This window comes from Pinus tabuliformis, chromosome 8, assembly GCF_031772625.1.
Source record: "Pinus tabuliformis cultivar Carrire ecotype Pingquan chromosome 8, CPIR1, whole genome shotgun sequence".
Classification (NCBI taxonomy): domain Eukaryota; kingdom Viridiplantae; phylum Streptophyta; class Pinopsida; order Pinales; family Pinaceae; genus Pinus; species Pinus tabuliformis.
In genome coordinates this window covers 1,425,273,054-1,425,280,511 of record NC_142294.1, presented here as the reverse complement: position 1 = coordinate 1,425,280,511, position 7,458 = coordinate 1,425,273,054, and the positions used below count along the sequence as shown (strand labels likewise).

The 7,458-nt window shown below is 34.3% G+C and overlaps 1 pseudogene; it reads right to left on the bottom strand.

The window, feature by feature from the left end:
• Positions 1-1,282: 1,282 nt before the first annotated feature.
• LOC149240965 (pathogenesis-related protein PR-1 pseudogene) lies at positions 1,283-1,967 on the bottom strand (annotated as a pseudogene).
• Between the last annotated feature and the right edge of the window lie 5,491 nt (positions 1,968-7,458).

Genomic DNA, 7,458 nt, shown 5'->3' with positions numbered 1-7,458 from the left:
TCAAAAAAAAAAAAAAAAATATAGGGATTAAATAACAATCTATTCACATTACGACGGAGTACGTTGTCCGTCTGAATGTTAATATATAGATTTATGTTATTGAAAGGAACAACGGTAATTCAGCGATAAAATAGAACACATTTTGCAGCGTTGTTTTGGTTAGTTTTTTTTTGGTTTTATTACGACATGAAAAATAAATTTAAGTTGATAAATTTGTATGGATTAAATATGCAAATAATGTTTTAACTGCTCTCAATTTATTTACCCAGTTAGAAAAATCTACACTTCACTAATAAAATAGAGAAAATTAATTTTATATATATATAATTTGAAAATAAATTAAAAATGGAAAACTTAGAAATTTTAAAAATGAAAAATTTAGAAAAATGAAAAGATATATATTATAAACTTCTTCAATTAATGTGAACAGTAGAAAATAAAAAAATATATTATAAAGTTTTCCAATTAATGTTCACAGTTTTGGATGTATTGGTGACACTACTCAAATCGAGCAGCAACCTACGGAAATGTGAAAGGAAGTAAAAGGAAACCCGTGCATTATTTTTGGAAGGCCAAACAAATAACCCAACGAACGCCCGTTAAAAAGGATTCCATAACATTTTAAATTTGTACCTCTTTTTCCCCTTGCGTAAACATGATCATACGTTGCGAGCTTGACATCCCATTTCAGTGGACGGACTCCCACTTGTTTACTTGCCTCGTTCTGCGGAACCACAATTCCTTGAATGTTAAAAAAGGTTTCATAAGATTTTAAATTTTCACCCAGGTTTGAGATCAGATTTCGACAGTCGGAATTTCAAATCCATTGATTTATTCATCCCTGAGGACAGGGCCAACTTTTTTAGCTGTATAGATCATGTTTGGACTAAGTCATCTAATATGCCAAATACACCATGCTTTACCTCGACATGCGCCACTTGGTTTTATTTTGAAGGTTGCTGATAACTGGCATTGCAATTCGTTGTAATTTTGTCATTCATTCCATTAAATTTAAGGAAAAATAATAAGATTAGATCAGGTTCACTTATGGTCGTTTTATACGGATCCAGTACCATTGATAATGACATTTGCACTGGAAAATCATGGCACCCATTCATGATGTTCTGAAAAATATGAGACTCCAGCAGCTTATTCAATCAACGTGAGCATCAGAAAATCTTATGTGTGATTACGTTTAAAGAAAGTAATATACGTATGCATCGGAAGAATATGAATAGGATAATGAACACAAATGATCCTGAGAAAGAAATATAAATGGTAGTGAGAAAAAATGAAATCAATATCCAGTATGTTACAAACAATATGGAAGAAGCTGGAAATACAAGCGTGGGAATGAATGTTAAATAGTGGGCGCCAATGTTTCAGTATGGTCTCTCTCCAACATAGTTTCCAGGAGGGTAGTAATTGCATGTGATGAACGTGTCGCCGCTGTTACATTTGATGACGGCACATCCAACGCTAGTTGTCGTTCTCCAGACAATCTGAGTGTAGTGCGTGCAGTCCTGGCCGGAGCTGCAACTACTATTTGCATAGTTATACCACTTCTTTTCATCAACCCATGCAGCCACTGCCTCTGTAGCATTCCAGCCTTTACCACTCCCCCAGAATATGTTTTCTCCGAATGGACCATTCGAATGCTGAAGAAGGCAATCACCTCTTCTTTCCCTTGCATAAACGCGAGCATACGTTGCGAGTTTCACATCCCATTTCAGTGGAGGGACTCCCACTTGTTTTCTTGCCTCGTTCTGCTGAACCACAAATCCTTGAATGGTTTGACTAATATTCGTACCTGCTTCTGCAACCATTTGTAGGTTGCAGATTACAACGCTTAAGGCAGCTACTACAACCCGCAGAAACGATGGCTGTCTCATTTTTAGAGAAACAATAACAAAGTAGCAGCTGGTACTTGACAAATGTACCTGAAATTGAAGAACAAAATACTTTAAGATCTGCCTACACTTGGCTTGTTTATATCTTGTTTATGAAGACAATTTATAGAAAGCCCAGACAGAGTTTAATATGAAGGGAGAATTCGATAAATAGTAGGTGGTGGCCCAAACGCATGCGGTAAAATATAGGGGATAAGCTATCGCAGACATCAGATCCTCTCAACCCCAAAATGTAAGGTATAAAAACGGGCAGATAGATATCCATGGCTGGATCAGATTATTTTTAATTTTAAACTTCTAGAAGAGCTGGCGGGAGCATATTTTGCACATTGAGCATCTGGCGTAAAGCCCACCCTATGAACATAATGGAACGCGTGCGTCGTTGTTTGACTTTGGCGGTACAGGACACCCGTCATGAAGACGCGTATTTCCCTGACATGGCTGCGTTTACGATTTTCTAAGGAATCACAAACACTATCTGATCCTTTCATGTGTTGAATCCAAAAAAAGGTTCAGATATGGCATCATTCACGAAATGTTTCAAGAGGTAGAGGCAGGTCGACCACCGCCGACAAAAATCTTAGCTCAATGGCATCGTTTCGGTGATCATTCGCGACGTACAGGGAGGTCGATCTTCAACAAGAAGCAACTTTAATTCGGGAATGAATCTATTGGATTAATATTTAATTCGGGAATGAATCTATTGGATTAATAATAAATCCATTAGGATTGATAAGTTGCTTGGTTAGGGAAGTTGTTTTTTGGTTTTTTAATATTGTTGAAAATTTTATTATAATTCAGTTGTCAATATAGTATTTATAGTTATTGTTAGTTGTTGTATGCTGATTTCTCATTGTTTATTTAAGATAATAATAAGTTCTCTGAATTATCTAGTTGGTGGTCAGTTACCTGAATTATTTATTTGGTGGTCTTAAAAAGTGAGTTTTGAGTCCAACTAGATAGTTTTTAGTATCCATTAGATATTTATTAATGGAATAGATGCACAATAATGCTATCCTATAATATTATAATTTACATATAGTACTTAAAAGAATAAAAGAATAAAATTAGTGAGTATTGTGAAATGTCATAAAAATAAATAAAAATGAAAATAGATCCATATCCCCTACACACTACACAATCTCCTTGCATGATTATACTTTCTCTTTGTTTCTTGCTATGCAAGACACTCTTTCATAAAAATCAAAATAGATCCATCTCCCGTTCACCCTACATAATCTCAATCTCCTTGAATGGTTATACTTTCTCTTTGTCTCATGCTACGCAAGACACTCAATAGATCCATCTCCCCTACACCCTACACAATTTCCTTGCATTATTGTACTTTCTCTTCGTCTTGTGCCACGTAAGACGCTTTTCCACCACTAGAAATGGGATTAAATTCCCCATCACAACAATTTAGAGTTCCACAAAGGTCAACCACCTAAGACAAAAGGGTTATTAGCGCAAAAGTGTAAACACAAAAGCCAAGTTGGCAGTATTGCGAGTTCACTTCTCACCTCAATTCAATAATACAATCGGTGAAGGGGGGCCTATGTTAGCTCAATTTTATGATCCATGCTTGCAAGGATCCTTCTTTCTAGCTCTCCAAGTGGTACTAGAGAAAGGGAAGAGCAAGCCATACTACACTTTTTTCCACGAAGTTGGGAAATTCCCTTTTCCATCTTGAATGACACTCTATTATGCTTAATAATAGGGTTCTCTACATAGAAACTTATATAGACCACTAAAGTAGGCTAGTGTACTCTTTAGCAGTGAATCTTCATCACATAATTAGATTGGCTATTTCCTCAGGAAGCTTAAAATTTCTCCCCCTACAGCTTTTTCATAAGTATTATTTTCTTGGTGTTCTTGTGTGGACAATCACTCCTTGTAGCAACTCGATCCTCTTTCAACCTCACCTAGATGCCAACTATTTGCACTTTTGGGATGCTCTCCAACCTTTTTGGTCATAGCTCTTTGCAAGGTTCCTTTCTGTTGGTATTACCACCCATTGACACTGTCTTAGCCACTCTATAAGCCTCCATTTTTCTTCCACACACCACATCTTAGGGCCCGGTCATAGCTTTGTTACACCATCCAAATAATTATCCATGTCCATCTCTATCTCTCCTAGCACATCCTTACCTACTCCTTGGCCTTCTTCAAATCCTTGTGCAATCACCATGCCATGTCAGTGAGCCTCGCACTGTAGGGGCGAAGTGTACTATCAAGAAAAGGCAAGTTGTGGCAATGAATCAAATCATCATGGAGTGATGAAACTAACACTTGCTTTCAAGATCTTACCCCATACTCCATTTAGGGAGAAATCACTCATGCCAAGAGGGAAGGCAATGATCAAAGGCACCTCCTCTATTACATTGAGGTCCTAGTAGATTTGGTTGATTGGGTCTCTAACATAGGGCTCACACATGGGCATTTAATTTCAATCATTGTATGCAAACAGTGGACTTGTACTATGACATGAAATACCTACCGGGAGAGGTTCTCCTCGATCAACACGAGAGAATAGAGGACCTATTCTCCATGGAGCATCTCCATCAACACATGATGGGCCTGAACTGGCAACTAGACCACATCGAGAAGTACCCAAGAATTCCTCCTACCACTGAAAGCTCATTGTGCCACAACAAGGGGTTGATCCATGTTCCAACAACAAATTTGAACCTATCTTCCTAATCTCTTTATTCTTGTTATATCTTTGGTTTCATAGTTTCTATGTACTTGTTTCTCTCTTATGACCTGAAAGGCTAGTATATTGGTAAATCTAAGGTATATTTTCAGTTCTTAAGCAACATTTTATCTTCTTTCTCCTTGAAGATACAATAATTTTAGATTTTATTAAAATTTTCCTATAAACAACCAATCTAAACTCTATATTTTTATCATATAATTTTATTTTATTTTTAATTTTAAGTTATATCATTTTTATTATTAAAAAAAAAACAAAAAACAAAAGACATAAACTTCACTGTAATAAAATATTCTCATATAAAATATACTTAAATAAAAAACATTTTTTCTCTTCCAATTATACAAATTTCTTTAATATTAATTAGTTTACATTTTAATTAATAAACTTTAATATTACGTTCTCATTGATAACAAAGTTAAATTAATATCTTATTAATAATAAACTTTCTTTATATAGCGCATTATTTAAAAAACGCCGCAAGTTAAAAGTATCACAAAATTATATGCTTGACATGATTCATTAGGAGCGAAACTAATAACAAGATATTTATTTTTATCCTTTATTTTATAAACTTAAAATACGTTTATATTCGTTTTAAAATTAAAAAAAAAAAATATGATATTTAACTATATAAAATAAATAATTATATGAATATTTTTAGATTTAATATTACAATATAAATTTTTTTATTTTAATAAAAAAAAATTAAAGAAATGATTATTTCTAAAGATTGGTGATTATTTTCATGTTAAATATAACAATTTCATAAATACCATAAACAAGGTAGTTATAACATGTCTCTTAAAACTTAATGTTTAAGAGAACATTTTAAGGACAAAAATACATCTTAAAATTTAGAAACCTTACCAACTCTTATTAGTATTCAATATACAAATTGTAAAATGATTTGTGATATATTTATAAAATATTCAAATTTATAATAATTTTTTATATGTTATATATAAAATTTTGGCGAATAACTTTTGAAGGAAAAACTTTATATATATATATATATATATATATATATAGCGAATTACTTTCAAAGAGAAAAATGTCACACATCCACATATTAAATGAGCATAAGTAAAATTTTGAACAGTTTACCATATAAAAAACATAGAATATTTATATATTTATGCTATGATTCGACACAACTGTAAAACTAGATTACCTTTGTTATTTTTTCGATACTATTTATTTATGACAAGGCCCTTAATCAGAAATTTCAACAGTAATTTCATATTTACTTCTCATGACTAAGATTAAGTGGAATTTGTTACTTGACAGGGTTCTATATGTACCAGCAGGCCCAGTGGCCACTACTGATACCACTTTAATTATGACATAAACTACTCGGCTTAACCAGGACTTCATAATTTAATCGCTAACTTAATTAGAGTCACTTCACTACTACTTTTATTTACACCACTCGACGTCCTTAATGCGGAATTAATGCCTGACTAATGTGACGACCTAGGTGATAAGACTACCCCTATGGAGACTTCAATGCTGGAGAGCTCCATCATCGTCCTTGGGTTCTGCTCCACATCTACGATCTCCAACTGCTTCATTGATCTGATGGTGGATACGAAACTCGGGTTTCCATACCTTAGATGTAGTTCCGGTTCCCTTTCATTGTTTTTCCTCCCGGGGATGGGTTTAAGTCTGCTCTGCAAGGGGGTTTTCCATGCGCAAGTATTCCTTGGTCTTTCGCTTTTTGTTGGGGTTTTGATGGAGCCCGTATTTGTTCTTCGTCAACATGATAGGCCTTTCTGTTCGTCTATGGCTCCTCTGACAGACATACAAGGTCTCAGGCTTTAGCATTTCGGCAGCGAAGAGGGTTTTTACATGTGACTTATTATAGGTAACTCAGAGTGTTTGTCTTTACTTTGTTGTCTTCAGTCTCCAGCTTATACCCATCTATTGATTGATATGCGAATTCTAATTCATGCTATTCCTCTCAGTTGGGATGGAGGTTTTGCAAGTGTTACCGTTTTCAATTGAAAAGTTGGAGTAAGCCCTCACTCGGCCCGCCATGTGCAGTGTCAATAGCCCAACTCATTATTGGGTATTTGAGACTAGCCTAGAGTTTTCTATAAGGGTTTTTTTTTCTTACTGTTGATGCATTTTAGACTCCAAGGGAAGAGTTAATCTACGACTAATAACTTATTAGATAATTATTTTTATTTTTTGTTTTTTTCCTGCGTATAAATATTACCGACCCTAAATGGGCTTTATGCAATTTGTATAATTGAAGGAATTGTAGGACCATAACCTGGTCGAATTTGTTTTCTTGGTAGATTTGGGATGACCTCGCACTGCTGTTGCGAGGAATACATTTATGGCTAGTTTATAGGTCTTGGATTCCATTTAACTATTATCTTTTATCAATTTTTGGGATTAATATAATTTTTTCACTGGAATTTACCTTAGCATATCCTTCAGAAATTTAAAAGTAGATTTGTTTTGTGCTAGCTACATACTGTGACTGTGAAACCCTCTTCAACGGTGTTTGTAAAGATAACTATTTCCAACCTGGCCCGCAAGGGTAAGGGTTTTGGTAAACCACGAGTGAAGAATAAATTCTTGGCTAATTCTGCTCTAAAGTTTTTACATCTTTCTTAGTTAATTTTCGACAAGTCTAATTCCTAAATTTCCTTCTAGTTTTGTATACACTACGATTGTTTAATCGATCATGTATACCTGTAAAAATATTTCTTTTCTTTTTTTTCTTCTTTTTTTTACTCTTGGGCTGAGGGCTTTGCCATTACTTAATAAGAGGTTTTGGCATATTGTTGCTTCCATATTTATATGTAATTATGAAATCTGTGT